The 18982-nt window shown below is 36.9% G+C and overlaps 2 pseudogenes; one reads left to right on the top strand and one right to left on the bottom strand.

Annotated features, from left to right (window-relative positions):
* Window positions 1-10048: 10048 nt before the first annotated feature.
* Window positions 10049-10642, top strand: LOC149261796 (serine/threonine-protein kinase PEPKR2 pseudogene; annotated as a pseudogene).
* A 3934-nt stretch (window positions 10643-14576) lies between these two features.
* LOC149261795 (serine/threonine-protein kinase PEPKR2 pseudogene) lies at window positions 14577-15946 on the bottom strand (annotated as a pseudogene).
* Window positions 15947-18982: the final 3036 nt, after the last annotated feature.

The following is an 18982-nucleotide window of genomic DNA, read 5'->3' as shown; positions in this document are numbered from 1 at the left end:
TTACTTCACGTCAAATTCATTTGGTGCAGGGCTGTACTCAACCGTTGACTTCAATTGGATCGCATCGCAGAATCACAATCTGCAGAAGGAAAAATGGAACACTATTATATTGGTGCGATTTGCGATTTAATCGCATCGCGAAATCGCATTTGGCGGAACAAAAAAAATGGAGCACACACATATGGTGCGATCTACGATATGCGATCGGATCGCATCGCACCATCGCAATTGGAGAAATCAAGTGAATAGACGGAGGCTCCAAGCATGCATGCGATTTGCGATCTGTGATCTCATCGCATCGCAAAGGTAAAGAAAAACAGTTTGCTGCAGTTGAAATTATATTTCAACAGCATGGTGTATGTTGGTACAATGAAAGGCAAAATACATATCTTGAATATGGACAGTTGCGACGTGGTTCACATGAAAACAGTCTGTCGCGAAAATGAACCAGTAAAGTCTTTAGTGGTAGCAGGAAATAAATTTTACAGCGCCCATAGGGATAAGAAATCTGAGTATGGCATCGTCCAACAAGGCGTCCTATGTCTCTACAACTATCGACCACACTACCAACCAGGAGAAACCATCTCAAGAATCTTTTCGGATCTGCCAATTACGTGGAAATTGGAAAACATCACAAAAGCCCATGGTTTAAGCATTTCGATGCAATAACCTGCTCGGCCGTAGGGTTTGACAATGACCTTCTGTACTCAGGTTCATGGGATAAGACTGTAAAGGTTTGGAGATAAAGAGATTTTGTGTGTGTGGAATCAATCAATGCCCATAATGATGCAGTGAACGCCATTGTCGTTGGTAGGCATGAGATTCTTTTTACAGCTTCCGCTGATGGAACTGTAAAAGCATGGAAGCAAGAGGCAGTAAAGGAAAGAGACTGATGCCACCATAGACTGGTCATACAGCTCAAACAAGGCAAGGATATTCCAACGTCCCCGGTCAATGATATAATGCTAAGCTCAAATGAACTAGTTTTATACTTCGGGACATCAGCCTCTGAGATCCACTTCTAGACTTCAGATGAGAAGTCTCTTCAGATTAATATATCTTTCAGAGGAACCCTAAAGGGTCACAAACGTTCGGTTTTGTGCCTGACCAGCATTGGGGAGTTGCTATGCAGTGGATCTGCAGACAAAACTATTAGGATCTGGAAGAGGGAGTTAGTATCAGGAACCAGAATTCATCACACATGCTTGGCCTTTTTGGAAGGACATGGTAGCTCTGTGAAATGCATGGCAGTTGCTGCTGCTCCTTCATGGACAACTTATTCTTCCTCGCTATCACCAAATCCGACTTCTTCTTCGCCATTAACACTACTACATGTAGGGGGGTTTTAAGACAATATTTGAGTCAATTGTCTTAACTTAAGACAAAAAATAAATTTGTATATTGTCCCAAATATTGTCTCTAAGCGGGTGTCTTAAAATATAATGTTTCAAAATATAATGTCTCAAAAATTTGTCTCTATAAAGACAATATAGAACACATATTATTATTGTCTCTATAAAGACAAGAATTATTGTCTATTAAGAGACAATTTCATTTGTCTCTCTAGAGACAATTACATTTTTGTCTTTTTAGAGACAATTCCATAATTCAAACTATTGTCTCTCTAGAGACAATATAAAAAATTATTTAAAAAAAATAAATGTCCATAATTCAAACTATTGTCTCTCTAGAGACAATATAAAAAATTATTTAAAAAAATATATATAAAATCATTTTGAATGTCTGCTGGTCATGCCTTCCATTATGTCTATCGATCCGAATAATTTTCTTAGCCTGAATAGAAGATTCTTCAACCACGCTTCTGTATTCTACTCTATAACCATGAGGCCTCTTGTTTTGGCCCCATTGTAGGAGAAGATCTCCTCGTTCTGCAACGCAATGCCTTGAGGGCTGGTTTTCTTGGCTAGTCTTTTTATCTTCACTCTTCTCACAGAATGGTTCCGAAATGGAGTTTACGTATTCGAGAGCTTTCTGGTGGTTCCCGTTGCTGCTTGTTGATGACCCTCCTTTCATCCTTACTGTCTTTCCTTCCAAAAGGGTACTGGGATGGATCCTATTTAAAATCCTTCCATTCTCGAGGTTTTCTTCCTTCTTGCATAGTTTCACATGTGTCTTTTTTGCATTACTCATCGGCATAGAATCCGCGCTAGCCCCTTGATATCTGCACAGAGGAATTACGAGCGTAAGATAAATTTTTGGCCACAGATTTAGTTTGTAGGTTGAACAGGACAAAATATATGCAACAGAGCTTCATTTTAGAACATATAGGCCACCTTCAATTAGACTCCAAAAGTAAATCTAGTGCACATATTCATCAGTTGTTGGAATTGCAATTATCTTCAACAGATAATGTGGCAGGGCTTAAAAAAATAACATAGCCAAAAAATGGATCTGAATACTTCTTATGAACAGCTCTCAACTTATTTCCTCCCGCATTTAGGTGAAAATCAACCATGAAATACGCACATTCCCTGGAACAATGCACATAAGTGTTATTACCTCAATGTATAGAGTTAACAAAATGTGTGTACACCTCCAGACGCTTAGTATGCGTGGTAGTATTAGATAAAGATTCAATTCAGAGAGGGTGTTAGTAGCTAAGTTCCAACATATAGTTGATCAAGATACAATGTTTTGGCCGTAGCTGATCAACAATGCCTGCCTGTAATTGATGAAGAAATCTAAAATGTCCAGGAGTAGGATTTCTTTAGAAGGGTAAAATCACTAAAAGCATGATGCTTTAAAAATTTTAAGGCTTACTTCAGGTCTACTTCAGAGTAGCCTGTATGAAGGGTAAGTGTTTTGTTCCAACATGGATCCTTCCTCAAAGTGCATCGAGCAGTGTAGACAGCAGCAGCAGCAAGCATTGATGGACTATACTTGCTCATTATGTACTGAAGCAAACACAGTTCAACCAAGAAGAATGCCAGATTTTCCATCTGAATAATAGATAGTACGACTTGTCAGTACAACAGGGTGTTATTAGGAATACAATGAAGAAAAGTAATTTAAAACATGAATGCTAGATTTTATGAGGCATTTTCGAAAGTAGATTTGATCAATGCCACACAGGCTGCTTTCAACAATATAAAAAGTGGTGTCATTCAAAACTTTACCACTTTGTTGGAATCAGCTGCCTTTAGAAACCTAAGGAGGAATACATATGGAGTGGGAACTGTAAGCTTGAAGTTTAGTTGCTTTAATATCATAGACTCCCGCGAAGAGTTATTATCAATGGATCGGTCAATCTGAATGCTTGGAGACTATGTTGCAATCAATGACAAAGAATTATCAATTAGAGCTAATTACCATGGCCACTATCTGTTCTGACGTGCATTCATTTTGGAAGATGCGGATGAAGTCATTGACCTGTAGCCAAGTATAAACCAGCTCTTATCAATATTGTGTTACCTATTATAATGTAATTTTTGTGCTGATTCCAGCATAATGAGTAATCTTCTGTAGGAGTAGATATTGCTGGTGTATGTACTTTTATACAGCCAACAAAGTGTTCTTTTAATTAGATATATACACATCCTTTCTTGCAGATGTCAGCAAGTCATCCTACCTATGGAGGACAGACTTCTTCATATTTGCTAGCTATAAGCATTGCAGCGATAGCAAGTAATGGAAAATTCTTCCTTGCAATACTCTGAATACAAAGGTATCTGTCAATGATGTTCACAGTGAGATACAACGTCTCTGGCATTAATTCCAATTCCAGATGCACCTGAAAATTTTAAGATTTTGATGTCAGGCCTAAGAGATAGACCATATAAATCTCTTTTAGATCTAAGTTTGACAGCAAATGGAAGTTGGAACTAGCATAGGAACAAAGTTGTACCTCCATCAACCAATCAATCACGACTGCCCTCATCTTTGCGTTGATTTTAACCTGGTTTCCCATATAATCTGGAGGTACGCAACTCACGTCCCGGGCATACATGAATGCCAAATTTTAGTTAATGAAAATAAAACTTTACCTTCACCCTAACAAGAAACTGCAATCATTGACAGAGAAACATACCTCAATTGTCCTGTAGAATTTGTATATATCTTCAACGTATTCAACAACTGCCAATTGGTTTTCAATGTTTCCATCAATATCAATGCTAGGAAGCACTTGATGGGAATCCTTGAATGCATCCTGAAATACATTCATCAAGATTATTAATCATTTTCAGCCAACTTACATCATAAATAAACACAACACTAACTTGAGGCTATCAAGATAACTAATCATTTTCATCCAACTTACAACATGACTAAACACAAATCTATCTTAAGGTTATAAAACTTGCTAGTAATTTGGAGTGGACATGGATACTCTTTGGTTTGTGTATATTTGTTGAACAACAACAAGAAAAGTATAAGAGAGTGACACAGACCTCACTTTGAGATGTTATCATTGCAGTCTTTGGTTTGTGTATATTTGTTGAACAAGAACAAGAAAAGTATAAGAGAGTGACACAGACCTCACTTTGAGATGTTAGCATTGCAGTCAATGATGGTGCAGTGTGTTTCCTGGCTTTCAGTTGGCTAGGTCTTTCTAATCCCCCTTCTTGTGCACTTGAGTCGATGTTATCACTAATACAAATGACAGCGTCATTGCTGGTGCTGCAACTGTCACCATTGGGTAAGTTGGCAAGGCATAAAAAAGAAACATAGCCATGACATGGATTTGAATACTTCTCATGAACATATCTCAGCTCATTTCTTCCTGCACTTAAGTGGAAGTCAACCATGAAGTTTGCACATTCCCTGGAACAAGAAAATCAAATGTTATTCCTTAACAATGTACAGGGTTAACTAAATGTGCACACACCCAGACAGTTTGACGTGCAAATTTATCAATCTTTCCCATATGTAGAATTAGATACAATTTCAGACAGGTTGCCAATAAATTAGTGTTGTAGTAGGTCCACTAGGTTTTGGATATATAATCTACAGATTGTGTAATTCATGGAAATTCCTAAGATATTTAGGAGTAAGTATCCTTTGGAAGGTTAAACTCATTAAAGGCGTGGTGCCTTGAGAACTAGAAGACTTACTTGAGATCTTCTTTTGAGTAGCCTGTGTGAAGAGCAAGTGTTTTACTCCAACATGGATCCTTCTTCAAAGTGCATTGAGCAATGTAGACAACAACAACATCAAGGATTGATGGACTGTATTTGATCATTTTGTAATGAAGAAAACACAGCTCAACCAAGCAAAATGCTAGATCTTCTATCTGAACCATGCGATAATACATTTTAATTTTTAACAGTAAAGGAGAGGATTATTAGGAAATACAACGAAGAAAAGACATTTAAACCAAAATCTCAATTTTCCAGAAGCATTTTGAAAGTCAATTTGATCAATACATCAGAAGATTATTCTGACAATACAACAAAAACAGTGGAGTTCATCACTTTACCACTCTGTCAGGACCAGCTGCCTTGAGAAACCTGGCAAGGAATACATATGGAGTGGGAACGGTAAGATTGAATTCCAATCGATTTAATATTGTATGCTCCTGCCAAGTATCATTATCGTTGTATCACTCACACTAAATCTTTAAAATCTATTGTAATTAAATGAAACAGAAAGATATCAGCTAGAGATAATTACAATGGATACTATCATTTTGGATGTGTATTGGTATCCTGAGATGCAGATCAATTCATTGACCTGTAACCAAATATGAATTGATTCTTCTTATGTCAATATTCAACAGCCAACCAGGTATTCTATCAATTAGATATATGAAAAAGGTTTCCTTACAGTCATGCTTATGGATGTCAGTAAGTCATCCTACCTGAGGAGTGCAGGTATCTTGAAATTTTCAAGCTATAAACATCGCAGTGATACCCACTAATTGTAATTCCCACTTCCTAGCAATATAAATAGAAAGGTATCTATCCATAATGTTTACAGTGAGATACAATGTTTTTGGCATTAGTTCACATTTGTGATGCACATGCAAAATTTAATATTTCGAGGTAAAGCCTAAGAAATTGCCCACATAAAGTTCTTCTATATCCAACATTGGCAGCAAACGAAGTTAGGATAGGAACTAATTTGTACCTGTATCAACCAATCAATCAGGGTTACCCTCATTGTCTCATTGATTTCATCCTGCCTTTTCATATAATCTAGAGGTACACGGCTCATGTTCTAGACATACGGGACTGCCAATGATTACTAAATGAAAATTAAAAATTTACCTTCACATTCACACAAATATCCAATCATTGATAGAGAAACATACCTCAATCTTCTGATAGGACTTGTATATGTCTCCAACATATTCCGCAACTGCCAATTGGTTTTCGAGGTCTCCATCATCAATGCTAGGGAGAACCTCTTGAACGTTTGAAATACCCCCATCAATATTATTAATCATTTTTATCCAAACTACATAATAGATAAACAGAAATCAATCTTACAGCTATAAAACCTCTTAGTAATTGGGCGTGGATGTGGGTACCTTTCGCTGATATATATTTGGATTTGAGCCAGTACATAAAACAAGAAAAGTATCAGAAAACTAATAAATTTAATCAATAAGACAGACCTCACTTCAAGCTGTTAGCACCGCAGTCTGTGACTGTGCTATGGGTTTCATTGCTTTGAGTTGGCTAGATGTTTGTAATCCCCCATCTTGTGCACTTGAGTCTTAAACGACCAATTTTCAATCACAAAATAGAAACAGACATTGGAAAGCTGATGACGAAGTATTGATGAGGTTGGGAGGAGTAAGTAATAGGTAATTGTTTATATAATCATTGGATCCAATGATGACTACGTAAATGGCGTTCTTGATGAGATTTGTTGCATTAGCTTCTCCTATGAGCACTCCCAGTTGGAGTGTGGTGCTTTCAAACCATGTTAATTGTCCTGCAAAGTCCCTGTGACCAATCTGCGCCATTCCAAAAAAATCAATGTTCATCTATGCATGTTCAAAATTTAAATATCACACTCACATCCAACAACTAGGGCCGTGAACATTGTAAACTATTTGGTTATTATCATGTATTTGAAGCATAAGGGGGCAATTCTCTTATGTTAATTGTTTATTAGGGAAATGGAATGTGAGTAAAAGGCCTAACTGCATTTGAAGTTGTTCATATTAGTCAGCTTTCCAAAATATTCTAAAATTGAAAATCAAGTTTCACTCATATTACGAAAGAAAAACCAAAAATAGGTAATATATTAATTGGAAGGCATGGATTGAAATCGATATTGGCAGATACTTTATTATTAGAAAAGCTGTCATTTAAAAGGATATTTTAAACATAATTTACAAGGATAGATCAGTTGGCTTGCATGGGGTGTAGTTCTCATTGGCTTGCATGGGTGTAGTTCTTATTAGGTTATAAGTTCAAATTTTATAGGGTTGAAAATAGAAATTATTTTGGAGAATTCAATTTCCCAAAAAATTTCCAATCTCCCACAATCATCTTATTATAAGTTAATCAAGAAAAAAATGCACTAGAAAATAAGCAATTGAATAGGTAAATTTTCCTTGTCCATTATCAGCAACAACAATTCCAGACTTGATACAAGAGGGAAGCTTTGGTAAGAAACAATAAAAAAACACAACCTATGAATTCAGCTTGGGAATATATGAATCAAAAAGCACACAACCTATGAATTCAGCTTAAGTTTTATAAGGATATGGAATATATGAATCAAGAAGAGCAAAGTTGATGATGAGGTACATATAATACAGAGAGATGTTCAAGTAAAGAAGAATCACATAATAAAATAATTTGAAATTTTAAAGATGTTTTGAAATTTAACAGAATAAAGTCCATTGTTTAAATTTACTCATCAAAATTTTAAATAAAAATAACACATAATAAAACATATTTGAATGCCCCTTCTACCGGGCAACTAAAACGCCCTGCTTTCATGCCCATCATAGATTTGCAAATTCTGAATGATAGATTGTTGGATTCGCAATTTTGATGAGCAGAGCCACAAAACCTCTAAGAATCCAAAACCTTTATTGCACGAAATTGCAACTTTTAGTTTGTGGAATTGCAGTTTCAGATTTTCCATCAAATATATGATGGAAGAATACTCGGAAGGGCGAAAAAAAATAGGCACGGGAAAGTGAACCTTTAACTAACGCTTAGCCTAGACTTACTTGAATAGTTTACAGAGCTGGAAGAATTAAGTAGTTATAGCATGTTTTATAGTTTAAAACAATAGTATATAAAGAGCAGGTAGAGATAACGTTGGACGTAAATAGCAGCTCTCCATTAGCTTCTGCTTTTTTGGGCTGGCTATGTGTCAGTAGATTGGGTGTTGGGCTCATCATCACATCATCTTTTGGGGTTGCATTATAGTATTTTTGGGAATGAAATGATTATTGAGTTTAGAAGTTCATTGAATCTAAAGTCTCATTCTAAAGCCTAGTACAAGGAATGTGTAAATTTGTTTATTATTGGACACGTCTCTTTAAAATTAAAATAAAATTTTATGAGCTAAATAAAAAAATAAGGTAAGCTATAATAAATAAATAAATGAATATGATCTAAAGTAATTAGAAGTAAAAAAAATATGTGTGAGCAAGATGTTTAAATTTTATACTTTTCAAAAAGAGATTTAAATAAACTATTTGAAAATCAATATTAACTAATTTATGTAGATATCAACGATAGAAAAAAAATTGTTGAATTGAGGCTTCTGTGATCTATGCTCATATATATGAATTACAGGTCACTTGATATATGAGATTAATAGCTAACTCAAAATAGATAATGTTATTGGAGTAGTCTAGCTAGGCGGAGGAATGGCCCGGTTTCCGGCGGCTGCCTGGAAAATCATCCGGCTCCGGCCGCCGGCAATCCCTCTGCCCTCCGCCACCCTCCCCTAGCTCCGCCACCCTCCTTCTTCGCCACCCTCCCTGGAAATCCTGACATTCCCTGACAGAAAATTTGATCGTAGCTGGAAATTCTGACATCCTTTGACAGATCGGATCCGATCTGGAATTGCAGTTGTGGAAGTGTTATTGCCATTTAAAATTCGAATTGAGGAATTGCGATCAGAGTAATGCTCACGCACCTTCCTCCACGACTCGGTGCCTCCCGCTCTGCAATTCCTCCGCTCTGCAGCTCGCCACCTAGGTAAAATTTGGTGACATCTTTGACTCTCTTAATTGAAATTCCCTTCAATGCGAAATCGAAATTCCCTGTAATGTAAAATCATCAAGTTCTGGTTGCTGGTTGTTGTTATTTTCATTGTAAAACCTGCGAAATCGAAATTCCCTGTAATGTAAAATCATTAGGTTCACAGAGCAACTAATGTTAACAATATTTCAGATTTTTGCGGGGTGTTCGGCGACTGCATTGGCAATGCTATTTGGAGCCGAGCCGAACGAGTATTTCTATTGTGAATTTGGTGGTCCGAAAGTGGCTCGTCAAACATCGAGGGTTATCAAATTGTATCGGTCATTGTAGTTCTATGACCCGGAATTATGCACTTGCCGGATGCGAAATTGAGGTTTTCTCACGGATATTCTAGCGGGAGTTGAGGCGATCAACAGAGAATGCCAAAGGTATGTAACGATTCCTAAATTTTGGGGCTCAGGGTTTTCTTTTTCTCGTGTCTCTGTGTGGAAAGGAGGGTTGGGGCATATTTGCGTTAGTAGGATGTATAATGTTGGGGATGGGATTTGTAAAGAGGGCGCTATAATTCTTCTGGATTAATTTCGGTGGAATATTGAGAAGGGTATTTGATGTATTTCGTGAATTAGGAAATAGGGTATTCGTTAGTGTAGAAATGACTACACATTATTAAGAAAATGGGAGGGTATCATGAGCTTGTCATATATTGACATAGCGTAGGCAGTTTTGATTCTTTGTTTTCTCGTGCTTTTTGTTTTGAAGAAGCATTTCAGATCGTATGAGTGGTTGTTCTTGTTTTATTTACTACTTTTTTCTTGTGTCCACAGATCGATTTCTTTTCCCTGGCTCCTATTTGACAAATAACCATTCTTCGTGTCCTCTGTGGTCGAGAAACCCCAGAGACCTTGGCTATGGATTCATTAAGAAGGAAGCGAAAAGGAGCAGCAATAGATCTTGCCATTTTGGAACTGAGAGCTCGTCTATGTGATGATGGTGCATCTTCCACATCATTGGCCACACACCTTTCTTTCCAACAGCAGAGGAAGAGGAGGAAAGAAAATATGAGGGATGAAGAATTGGGTTCTCGGCATCTGCATCCTACAGCAGCTGCTACTGCTCCTCCTCCAAGAAGGGGTTGTTTACCTAATTCACCAGGACGAGGGTTAAAGAGAAAGGTTGGCTGCATTGATCATGCTACTCGGACTGGCAGGAAGTGGAAGCTTGAAACTAATTATTCTTTAGGCCTAGAATTGGGACAAGGCAAATTTGGTCTGGTAAGAATATGCAAGAGCAAGGCTACTGGAGAAGAGTTGGCCTGCAAGACTCTACCCAAAAAGACTGAAGGAAATGTGCATAAGGAAGTTGAGATTATGCAGCATCTTTCAGGCCATCCTAGTGTTGTCACACTCCAAGCCGTGTATGAAGATGCAGAATCTTTGCATCTTGTGATGGAATTATGCTCTGGTGGATGCCTGATCGATGAGATGTCTAGGAATGGATGCTAATTTGAGCCCCAGGCTGCTAAATTGATCAAAGAATTAATAATGGTCATTAAGTACTGCCATGAGAATTCATGGCAGTACCACTACTCTCCTGAAGTTTCATGAAATTTTGAACTTTGACATGGAATGTCGAGTTAATTCACATGGCTCTATAATTGTTCAAAAAATTGAATTGTTGGTTCTTTTTACTGCAATGTTTCTATATTTTCTCACGTAATTGGTGTAATACTGCAGACTAAGTTGTAACAATGTTGTATACACACCACAATTTGGGAATGAATTAGTGTTTTGGACATCAATCTAAATTGTTCTTCAAATATATTCTCAAATGTTAGATCTGTTATATGATCAAAACAAATCTAATTTTATTTACGGTGTTCACATTTAAGAAAGAAGCTCTTGGGTTCATAGCATCTTGACGTGCAGTTTTCTGAACCTGTTGCTTTTGAACCAAGTCAACCTGAAACGTGCATTCTTAGTTATTCTAATGCTTCAATTATGAACTCTGTTACCAACTGGATGCTTGTGTGAATTTATTATCTTTCCATCATGGATCTGCATATCATATCTTTGTTTAGAAGGACATAATGAATCACTTCTAGAGGCTATAGTTTCTTTTTTCTCCTTGTACACAAATAAACCCTTACATCCATACCAACCAATACATTATGCATCATGTCCATACTCTATAACCTTCAATGCTTACATAAATACAAGTTTGTAGTTTTATAAAGTACACAAATAAAAAATATATCCATACCAACCAACACATTCTGTCTCCTTTACATAAGAAATCATGGTGTTGTCCATGCTTTTGATGCCTTCCTCCTGTCATTTGTGTTGTAGATGATCCATCCTCTTGTCAATTAATGACTTGAACCACTTACTTGACACTGCTTCATTGTGCACTATGACATTTTTATCTAACTTCTTCGGAAAATGAGGAACTGATGTGATTCATCTTAATGCAAAAAGTTATAAGATTTGACAAACCCCTGTTCAGCATTGAAATTGATGATAGCATTACATGTTATTAATTACCAACGTGTCTAATATTTTGACCCACATCTATGTAGAGTTATATCATAAAAACTTTATAATCATGATTATTTAGGGATTGCATTAAGATCAGACCTTAAATGGAAGATAACACTCATCTTTTGCATGAATGTTGAACATTCCGAAATGCTACTCATGGGAAATTTTCTTTCCATAGGTAGGCATTTGATGTGTAAAAAACATTCCCTTAGTGAGCAATGAATTGACATTGATTAAATTGACTCACTAGTTTACTTTCTTGTAGAGATATCACAAATTTGGTAATAATGTAAGACATGAATTAACCAAGTTAAACAACAAGGAACACAAATGTTGGTCAATTTATTGGTTTAAATCCTACACACTTAATTACCAATTTTGGGGTGTAGACTTGCAGGATACAAGCACTATATATGCAGAGTTTAGGGCATTAGTGGCTTTCTAACTTATGCTACAAACCAATGACAAAAAACAATTTGAGAACAAATGCGACAAACACTTGTTCACTGGACATGAACTCAAAGAAACAATTTTGTCAGGGATGGTGTTTCACTCAATGTTAACTATGAGTGTTGCTATCTCATTTACAAATGGAGCCCCTATTTCAAATTTTCAATGAGGCCTAGCAAACTATAGTTATTATAAAAAAAGGAACATTTGTTCAAAGGATTTAAATCCAAAGAATGGTTGTTCATTGTAAACAAGTAATTGTAGATGCAAGGGATAAGATATTAAACTGTTTGAACTTTACAATGATTTCCAATTGCAAGGCAACACAGAAATGTCAAAAGCTTAGATGTATCATGAAAATTGACAGATGTCTCATTAATGACTTTGATTCTATTAATTATCTGGTCCTGAGCAATTCTTTTTTCCTCCAAATTTGGTAAAATTCTCAATGCACGTCATAGAGTGTACTATCGTTTACCTCAAACGAGGACTTAAAACACAAACAAGAGCAATTTAATTTGAAATAACATTATTTCACCAAAAATTGTTATAGAGGATATTGTTATGCTTTATACAAAATGCAATTCTAAATCTTGCATTTTCCATCTTCATTGGGAAGCCCAATATATACAGATAGTCAAACTAATCTTTTAGAAGTTGTACATAAAATGATATTAGAATTGTTGATCACCATAGGAAGTTGCAAATTAGGCTGGCATAAACAATGGAGACATTTCATGTTCAGATCAGCTTTAATCATCAAAATGCAGCTGTCGCAATGCTTACTTCAGTCAGTGTATGGCATGACTCATGTTATCAGTCACTCTTGAAATGTCAAAGTATTTTGGGTTGTAAAATCAGTAATTAATGAGCACTGTCGGTCAGTAATAGTCAGCATGTTTTTCAAAATGCTGTACACAAGCTGCTTTTTAGATTAGATGAACACTGCTGTGGAACAGGATATGTAGTGGTACACAATCTACTCCTTTTGGGTTCTGATAATCTTATCCTGGAGATAGCAGATGCAAGAGCATCTACAAGGTCATTTTCCCTGCTGCTTGGATATCATACTCTGGTTGCTTTGGACGTGAGAGAAAATCCCCAGATAACACTCATCTTTTGCATGAATGTTGAACATTCTGAAATGCTACTCATGGGCAATTTTCTTTCCATAGGTAGGCATTTGATGTGAAAAAAACATTCCCTTAGTGAGCAATGAATTGACAACAAATGCGACAAACACTTGTTCACTGGACATGAACTCAAAGAAACAATTTTGTCAGGGATGGTGTTTCACTCAGCGTTAATTATGAGTATTGCTATCTCATTTACAAATGGAGCCCCTAGTTCAAATTTTCAACGAGGCCTAGCAAACTATAATTATTATAAAAAAAAGGAACATTTGTTCAAAGGATTTAAATCCAAAGAATGGTTGTTCATTGTAAACAAGTAATTGTAGATGCAAGGGATAAGATATTAAACTGTTTGAACTTTGCAATGATTTCCAATTGCAAGGCAACACAGAAATGTCAAAAGCTTAGATGTATCATGAAAATTGACAGATGTCTCATTAATGACTTTGATTCTATTAATTATCTGGTCCTGAGCAATTATTTTTTCCTCTAAATTTTCTAAAATGCTCAATGCACGTCATAGAGTGTATTATCGTTTACCCCAAACGAGGACTTAAAACACAAACAAGAGCAATTTTGTTTCAAATAATAGTATTTCACCAAAAATTGTTATAGAATATATTGTTATGCTTTATAGAAAACGCAATTCTAATATCTTGCATTTTCCATCTTCATTGGGAAGCCCAATATACACAGATAGTCAAACTAATCTTTTAGAAGTTGTACATAAAAAGATATTAGAATTTTGATCACCATAGGAAGTTGCAAATTAGACTGGCACAAACAATGGAGTCATTTCATGTTCAGATCAGTTTTAATCTTCAAAATGCAGCTGCCACAATGCTTACTTTAGTCAGTGTATGGCATGACTCATGTTATCAGTCACTCTTGAAATGTCAAAGTATTTTGGGCTGTAATATCAGTAATTAATGAGCATTGCCGATCAGTAACAGCCAGCATGTTTTTCAAAATGTTGTACACAAGCTGCTTTTTAGATTAGATGAACACTGTTGTGGAACAGGATATGTAGTGGTACACAATCTGCTCCTTTTGGGTTCCGATAATCTTATCCTGGAGATAGAAGATGCAAGAGCATCTACAAGGTCATATTTCCCTACTTCTTGGATATCATACTCTGGTTGCTTTGGACATGAGAGAAAATCCCTAGACAAATATTCATCTTCTCCATGCTCCGTGAGAATTGAATTTATGAATTGTGCTCTCCTCTCCCTTGTACGTGGAGATAGTGAAGGTAGGGATTCTGACCATTCATCCTTGACAGGATAGGTATGTTTTTTCCTTTTTGAACTGCTTTATCACACCTTTATATTAGATTCTGTGTAAAACATGATCCAAGGGTGGCCTGCAGTAGCAACAAAAGATATGATCATAAAATTCATATGTGCATAATTGCATCTTAGCAAAAAATACAAGACACCGCATACAAAATATGTAATTCTTGGTAGTACAATAGTTTTACTTACTCAAAACTTCTTCTAGAGAAAGTCTCTTTCCAGCATCCTTGATAACAAATCCTTTGCTAGTCCTGGATAGACTACCATTTTTCAAAATGAAAATCCAATTGGACTTGTTTTATTGCCTCAAATATGGCTTCAACAGATTCCCCACGAAATGGTAATACACCTATCAATAGTGCATGTAGGAGGACACCAGCAGCCCACACATCAACCTTTTCTGAATAGGTCCCTGCCAAAACTTCAGGAGCAACATACGCAGGGCTTCCCACAACACCTGATAAGTTTTGTCCTGTTAGAATAGATAAAAGTGATGTTAATGAACTAGAAGTCAACATAAATCCATGGTTATTTAATAATGATAATAATGTCCTTGTCTGGATGTCATAAAATTATGTGTTTACTAAAATGAGAGACAGGGTTGATTACAATGAACCTCAGAAATAAACACCTTTTTCAACCCGCATGGACAAGCCAAAATTTGCTAGCTTCAGTTGTCCAGTACTAGTTCGAAGAATATTCTCAGGCTTTATATCTCGATGGATGATGCCCATCTCATGGCAGTACTTAATGACCATTATTAATTCTTTGATCAATTTAGCAGCCTGGTGCTCAGAGTAGCATCCACTCCTAGACATCTCATCGATCAGGTGTCCACCATAGCATAATTCCATCACAAGATGCAAAGATTCTACATCTTCATACACGGCTTAGAGTGTGACAACACTGGGATGGCCTAAAAGATGTTGCATAATCTCAACTTCCTTATGCATGTTTTCTTCAGTCTTTTTGGGAAGAGTCTTGCAGGCCAACTCTTCTCCAGTAGCCTTGCTCTTGCATATTCTTGCCAGACCAAATTTGCCTCGTCCCAATTCTAGGCCTAAATAATAATCAGTTTCAAGCTTTCGCTTCCTGCCAGTCTGAGTAGCATGATCAATGCAGCCAACCTTTCTCTTTAACACTCGTCCTCGTGAATTAGGTAAACAACCCCTTCTTGGAGGAGGAGCAGTAGCAGTTGCTGTAGGATGCAGATGTTGGGAACCCAATTCTTCGTCCCTCATATTTTCTTTCCTCTGCTTCCTCTGTTGTTGGAAAGAAAGGTGTGTGGCCAATGATGTGGAAGATGCACCATCATCACATAGACGAGCTCTCTGTTCCAAAATGGCAAGGTCTATTGCTGCTCCTTTTCGCTTCCTTCTTAATGAATCCATAGCCAAAGTCTCTGGGGTTTCTCGACCACAGAGGATGTGAAGAATGACTATTTGTCAAATAGGAGCTAGGGAAAACAAATCGATCTGTGGACACAAGAAAAAACCAGTAAATAAAACAAGAACAACCACTCATACGATCTGAAATGCTTCTTCAAAACAAAAAGCACGAGAAAAAAAAGAATTAAAACTGCCTACGCTGTGTCAATATATGACAAGCTCATGATACCCTCCCATTTTCTTCATAATGCGTAGTCATTTCTACACTAACAAATACCCTATTTTCTAATTCACGAAATACATCAAATACCCTTCTCAATATTCCACCGAAATTAATCCAGAAGAATTATAGTTCCCTCTTTTCAAATCCCATCCCCAACATTATACATCCTACTATCGCAAATATGCCCCAACCCTCCTTTCCACACAGATACGTAAGAAAAGGAAAACCCTAAGCCCCCAAATTTAGGAATCGTCACATACCTCTGGCATTCTCTGCTGATAGCCTCAACTCCCGCTAGAATATCGGTGAGAAAACCTCAATTTCACATCTGGCAAGTGCATAATTCTGGGTCACAGAACTACAATGACCAATACAATTTGATAACCCTCGATGTTTGATGAGCCACTTTCGGACCACCAAATTCGCAATATAAATACACGTTCAACTCGGCTCCAAATAACATTGCCAATGTCGTCGCCGAACACCCTGCAAAAATCTGAAATATTGTTAACATTAGTTGCTCCGTGAACCTGATGATTTTACATTACAGGGAATTTCAATTTCGCGGGTTTTACAATGAAAATAACAGCAACCAGCAACCAGAACCTGATGATTTTACATTACAGGGAATTTCGATTTCGCATTGAAGGGAATTTCAATTAACAGAGTCAGAGGTGTCACCGAATTGTACCTGGGTGGCGAGCTGCAGAGCAGAGGAATTGTAGAGCGGGAGGCGCCGAGTCGTGGAGGAAGGTGCGTGAGCATTACTCTGATCGCCATTCCTCAATTCGAATTCGAAATGGCAATAACACTTCCGCGGCTGCAATTCCAGATCAGATCCGATCTGTCAGGGGATGTCAGAATTTCCAGCTGCGATCAGATTTTCTGTCAGGGAATGTCAGGATTGCCAGGGAGGGTGGCGGAGCTAGGGGAGGGTGGCGGAGGGTGGAGGGATTGTCGGCGGTCAGATCCGGATGATTTTTGGGCAGCCACCGGAAACCGAGCCATTCCTCCACTTAGGTAGAAGAAGAATTTGGATTATCCACAACAATTTTCATAGTTTGTCCACATTTCGAATTCCAAAGTGGATCCATTTTGGGATAAGTCACACAAATTATGAAAACCATTGTGGATAAACAAAATTCTTCTTTTACCAATGAATGTCACAGAAATCAGAAATCTAATAATGTTATTGGTTTAAAAGTTTATTAGTGTTGCAAATTTTGATGTAATGAAAAATTTAATCATTTAAATCGTTAACAATTTTTTACAAATTAAATCTTTAACAAATTTCAAAATTTTTCTGTTAAATTTCATTAAAAACATATATTTTAATTTACACATTTCAAAATATTTTAAAATTATAAAAAAAATATTTCTAAAATATAACATATTTTCATCGAATTCCAAAATATTCTATAATTGTAATCGAGTTCAGCTCAACACCACCAGCCATCTTTTCCAGTCAAATCAAAACACAAAGAAAACTGTTCTACTTAAACCAATTTGATGCTAATTACATACCAGTGTCCCTCCAACCACTAAGCCCCAGCCTGAGAGAGCATCAAATTATTATATTGCAGAGAGATAGTACTTACAAAATCCAAACCAGTTCCAGGAAGTATGCCGGCAGCAGCAGATGCATAGTTAACTCCATTGAGGATTCTGTTTCCCGTTGCATTGGGGTCCAGGTATGCTGGTATCAGAGGCAAATTGAAATACTCTCCTACAGAAAAAAGAAAAAACATGAATGAGGCATGAATGCAGGTATTTGAGATTAATATGCATGGCTCAACTAGGGTTGTAAAAATATTACCAATGAAATCCATGACGGTCCTGCCATTGCAGAATCTACCCATGGGATTGAAGGGCCCACCAGGATTGAAATCGATTCCATATAGGGAGCTGATCCTCAAATTCCAAGCCTGTTTGAAGAGATTGAATTTGAAGGAAAAGATACAAAAAGTTACGACACACATTTCTTCTCAATCCTCGATCTAGAACTAGTGTGATTTACACATGAATTGGAGTTTAGCTACAATGTTCTCAAAGCAGTTTCTTTTTGGCATCATATTTATCCAGATTCTAATCTATCGCCAGGAAATTCATCCAAATCGTTGACTATCACCCAAAGAATCAGCGATGTCAATCAAAAAAATCAGGAGATTGTCGTGGAGTTAGCTTCCTCAATAATAATAGCACCATAATTGTTTCTTCATGAAAGGTGTGCGTAAGCTTCCGCAAATAATAATGCAACGACTATGAATGAAAGAATTCTCCCATTCAGGGTTCAGAATCTGAAGCTAGATAAGGTTGCATATTAACATGAACAATAGCAGGTAAAGGATATGCCATTGTTTTTCCAGAGCCTGTATCAACAATACTAATCAAATTTCGTTCTTTAAAAGTCATGGGCTGCAAATACTGTTCCATTGTAAGGATATCAACACCCATAGCACATGTGTCATTCATTGTTTGCTTTATCTCTTTATCAGATTCTTCAAGACCCAACATTATGGAAGATTTGGTCACCATTTCTCCCTTGAATCCCTTCACATGCTTCAATATAAGTAAGCTCTGGTCATACCCTCATCAACATATCTACATTGATGAATTTGAGCAACAATGGCCCTCCAACCTTACGGTTTTCAACATCTTGATGTCGGATTAGCTAAACACTTGCACACCTTTCAGGATCACGATGAATAAGCTGGGTTATTTCTGGTTGACCACATGGATTTACAACTTCCTGTCCTCCTTGAGTTGTAACAACTGTATGTTGAAACCACAAGCTGTTAGCGGAGGGGAGTACTGGC

This window comes from Pinus tabuliformis, chromosome 6 (genome assembly GCF_031772625.1).
Source record: "Pinus tabuliformis cultivar Carrire ecotype Pingquan chromosome 6, CPIR1, whole genome shotgun sequence".
Lineage (NCBI taxonomy): Eukaryota > Viridiplantae > Streptophyta > Pinopsida > Pinales > Pinaceae > Pinus > Pinus tabuliformis.
The sequence above is the reverse complement of the archived record's forward strand: the minus strand, read 5'-3'. Positions and strand labels throughout refer to the sequence as shown.